The sequence below is a fragment of the Oreochromis aureus genome, linkage group 17 (genome assembly GCF_013358895.1).
Source record: "Oreochromis aureus strain Israel breed Guangdong linkage group 17, ZZ_aureus, whole genome shotgun sequence".
Classification (NCBI taxonomy): domain Eukaryota; kingdom Metazoa; phylum Chordata; class Actinopteri; order Cichliformes; family Cichlidae; genus Oreochromis; species Oreochromis aureus.
In genome coordinates this window covers 30,707,577-30,712,416 of record NC_052958.1, presented here as the reverse complement: position 1 = coordinate 30,712,416, position 4,840 = coordinate 30,707,577, and the positions used below count along the sequence as shown (strand labels likewise).

General features: G+C 40.4%; 1 long non-coding RNA gene across 1 annotated transcript; it reads left to right on the top strand.

Annotated features, from left to right (window-relative positions):
- Positions 1-270: 270 nt before the first annotated feature.
- LOC120433935 lies at positions 271-1,212 on the top strand. The gene is made up of 3 exons (XR_005608847.1): positions 271-370; positions 473-558; positions 688-1,212. It is a non-coding gene; the product is annotated as an uncharacterized LOC120433935 (long non-coding RNA).
- Positions 1,213-4,840: the final 3,628 nt, after the last annotated feature.

Below are 4,840 nucleotides of genomic sequence, written 5' to 3'. Positions count from 1 at the left end.
TCTCCCTTACAGTAGAGGAATGGAAAACTCCAGTGCTTGACTGTGAGATTGTGGGAACACAATATAGAGTCCAGACACACTAAGTCTCCGTATCACATGATCACAATGCAGAGTCTCCAGCAACCAAACTAACCTGTTGGGAACAACTCTGCCCTCTGTTCCTCTTTTGCCTCTTGTCCCAACGTGCTGCTCCAGTAGGGGAGGAGTAAACCAATGATGATTTCCAGCTGTGTTGGCACTGCTCCCTGAACCCACTGAATCACCACTCCTCTGCAGCTGACCAACAGACTACACCCTGCTGCACTAATATAGCCACATATAAAAAATATTGGAGAGCTCAAATGCAAACTTCTGTCGATTTTAAAGACATGTAACACTTTTCATATAGAAGATTTTAACAACAAAATTCACAAGTTTCAAAATCTTATGCTCTTTTATTCACTTCTAATTGTAATGTTTTTAAAATCTAAAGCCCTGCAAGCACTAGCCCACATAGAGATGAGGATAACTACCAATGGAGAGGTCATCAATGCAACCATCATCAAACTTCTTGAAGAGGTAGGCCTGTATAAAATTATATCTCATTTAAAACACGTTTGCTTTGTGGATTCTTTAAACTTACTTTGAATGATAAGAAAGTGAGATAAACATTCAGATGTTTAGTCTTTGTGTTTTCTCTCTGTTTAGTTTTTTAGCAACCAGATCCTGAATGGAACAGCCCACAGTCTCTCTGTGACACGCATTCAACGATTGAGAGCTGGCCCATAAAAGCTCAGTATGGACAGAAGTCAAAAATGACTGAATGAAGACAACAATTCAAGGATGTGTTTGTTTTAACATAATGTGAAGCAGTAGTATGCCTCAGCTGTTTTATCATATTTTGAAATAAGACACAGTTGTAGACACCAGCTGAGTCCACAAGCCATCAGATTTCAAGACAAGAATTTCTGCATAAATAGAAATAACAAACAGTTTTGTAATTACAGACTTTTGCTTGTATTTTACATAAATGTGAAAACTGGAAATGTGCTTTGATCTGTCAGAGATTTGTAAGAGGCGTTTTCAGTTCTCCAGCTCGAGAAGCAGAGGTCACTCTGACAAGCCTGGTAACCAGAAAACTGTAAAGAGTGCTTCTTGCATCCTCCTCCTTTCTATATTAAAAAATAAGGAAATTACAGTGAGTGAAGCATGCCAAGTGAATGAATACCGAACCTCAAATTAAGAAAATCAATTGTCTGTAAGGTATTATTGTTACTATAAGTGATTCTGTTATACTCAAGGTCACCTTTCCAGTTCATTGGCAAGAAAGAATTTGAAATCATGTGTATTTTTACTTTAAAGTATAACTAAAATTTGGAGGAAGTATAAAACACTGTGTGTGCAGAGGAAGTCTCAGATGCTTCTCTTGCTATTGAAATATCAGGTACATATTAATTATGAGCCTAGGCAGAAGATGACTCCACATCATGGGGCCACCACTCTACCTACGGAGCTATCCTTGCCCCCAAACTAAATACCAAATTTGTTTCTAATTATTTTTGCACTTTGGGTGTAATGTATACTGTATACTGTAATGTATAATGCACTTTTGGGATTATAATGGCAACATTCACTAAAAATGTCCTCTTAACACCAGCAAACATGCCACTTGGGGCCACGGTGGCCAGCCCACCTGGGCCCGACTGTGCAAGCCCCTGTCCAAGCCCCTGTCCTGATTCGTATTTGAGGTGGAAGACAAACGACTGCAGAGTCCCAGTGAGATGCGTCAAAACAATGATTTTATTGAAACACATACACGTGGGAAGTCGAGCACGATCACCCAAAAAGCATCGATCTTCCCAGAACAATAAATGGGGTGTGATATATATAACCAGTGTTGGGACTAACGCGTTATTAAGTAACGCGTTACAGTAACTACGTTATTATTGTGGTAACGAGCACGGTAACTAGTTATTATGCCAAAACCAGGAACGCGTTACTCGTTACTGGGATTTAGATAGGCTCGTTACTCGTTACTTAGTGTGGTGGATATCGCGGAGCTTCCACAGATTCAATAACATTAGCAAGTGGTGGAAGCCAGCAGGTGGATGAAGGAAAAGGAGGCAAGAGGAGAGACCCGAAGCGGCCGTCGGTCCGCGTGTCAGGTGAACTGAACTTCAGGTAAGAAGTTATGACCTGCAGTCTATCTGGGTCAGATATAAACCAAGTTTAGGTGGAGTTTATTTTCGGTATGCTGACATTTTCGTACTGCGTGCTAGCTAGCATGACGGAGTTTCTATACAGCTGGGTGGGTGCTATGTTACTGATGTTGAACTTTATTTTGTTCATACGGTTAATTATTAGAGTTGCCAACCGTCCTGTAAAAACAGAATCGTCTGGTATTCAGAGAAAATATTACGCGTTTCGTACTGAGGTGAAAAGGAACACAGTTTGTCCCGGACTTCAGCTACAATGAAAAAGACACAAAGCTGAAGCTGCACAGCTGCCTCTCCTTCTCTCATCTCTCTCTCTCCGTTTCTACTTCAATCACGAAACTGATCAATGATCAGCTGATCGGCTTTTCTCTCTTGTTTATTTATCGCCCACTTTGCGCCAGAAAGAGGAAACCAGCGGATGTCGCGTTAAACAACAGCAGCACGTTTAAGCTTGATCAGCTGTTGTTAGAATTTATTTAATATTAATTTCTAGTATCAGCTGATGTTTGCTGGAGCCACAGCTGTAAAGCTGCTGGTCATGATGTCGGTTTGGATATGTGGTGAGAGGAAACATGCAGATGAAACCAGGAGATGTCCTTACTGAATCATCAGAGCTGAACAGGTGATGGAGAAACAGGTTTACCTGTTAGGTGACATGAATGAGTTGAAGGAAGTTATGAACTGTTTCTGAGAGACAAATAACACCAGGATCCTTTTCTACGTAGCTGACAGCTGGTAACTGTGCAGGGGCGGATCTAGCAAAGTGTTGCCAGGGGCCAGGTAGGGCATTAACAGGGAAAGGGGGGCACAAGGAAATACTTTTCTTTATTATTCTCATTTAAAATGTCTCGCTTTTAAAAAATAATTATCTGAGTCTTACAACAAACAATTGATAGATTGATACATATATACCATCAGAACAGTGTACATCACTGTCACAACAGTGTTTATTTTCATTCAAAGGCTTTATGATTTTTCCTATAATGGTGGGCGGTCTCTAGTCAAAATGCCGGGACGATTTTTTTGTCCCAGTCCAGCTCTGTATGCAGCTCATCTGCAGTCTGGTGTTACCTACATCTTCCTATTCAGAAGGCAGAATTTCTGAGTTCTGAGTACAATCAAAAGCACCATGACTGCAGTTTTTGTGTTGGATGTAAAAAGCAGGCTAGAATCATGGCGGCGGTCAACGACGGTCCAGGCGTGATTTCTCTCGTGGAAATGTGCACATTATTTTTTCCTTTCTGTTGGTAGGTGGCACAGTGCACTTGTGGCAAGTAAGCAAGCTAGAAGACTGGCAATCTTGCTGGGTATCCAGTTACGGAAGCAACACATTAACAAGAGAATTCTGAGTAAAACCAAAGTTACTTTCCCTAGTAACTAGTTACTTTGAAAGTAACGAGTAACTTGAAGTAACTGAGTTACTTTTTTAGAGAAGTAACTAGTAATGTAACTAAGTTACTAATTTAAAGTAACTTACCCAACACTGTATATAACATATGATGACAAGTAATATGCGTCACAGCAGATAAAAAACATGCATGTTCCAGTCATTCCAACCTTGAACATCTTCTAAAATAGAACAGTTCCTTCCTCTGTTCCTCCACTAGATGTTTCCTGTTATTTTACCTATTACACTTATTTGTGGAACTGAACTGTCACGTATGCAGGTAAAACAACTTCGCAGTTTCAAGCAAAACAAGTCTAGACACTGTGTATGTGTGTTCAGGCAGCCCATGTGTCTTAGCCTCAGTGCATGACCTTACTCTGAGTCATCTGTTACCAGGCAGAACTCCACTGCAGCCGGTTGCTGAACACACAGGCCTCTATTCAGTTTCTAAGTTATGTGCGATGTATTGTAAGCATGTATGCAATTCTGTCATAGCTCGGGTCACCTTAAGTTATTCCATAGATCGGCCAGACCTCGCGCTGCCCGTAGCTTCAGACCACTAATTAACTTGACCGAGCTTCAACTCTTTAATTAGCACAAAAATGCAATGTGTATAACATGAATACAGTTGCACCTGCAATGAAAGATTATCATGTGATTATGAAATGCTTTGATGAAATGATAATGATAAATGATAAGTGATGCAACAGTAGTAATACTGATTATGAATAGTAACAGTAAAATAATATTCATTTTCCACACCCCACATGTACATTATTGCCACCAAGTGGCTCAAATAAAAGCTGCTTTCAGCTACTTTCTTTTTCACATGGAGTCACACCACAGTTGATGTGGCAGATTCCTTACATCAGATGCCCGTCTTCACACAACCCACAATAGGTTTATGTTCCTTTCTAAGTTTGAAACAGCTTGAAAGCTTGTTAGTCAGCTACATAGCAAATGATTTTAGGATTGCTGGATTTCTCATCCACCAATCCTAAAATCATTCGCTATATAGCCAAAAGTATTTACTCACCCATCATTGAGGTGTTCCAATCACTTCCATGGCAACAGATGCATAAGATCAAGCACCTAGACATGCAGACTGTTCCCACAAGTATTTGTGAAAGAATGGGTCACGCCCAGGAGCTCAGTGAATTTACGTGGTACCGTGATAGGATGTCACCTGTGCAACAAGTCCAGTCAGCAGTCGCATATGTTATTGCATAGTCAGCTATTGGTGGTATTATAAATAAGT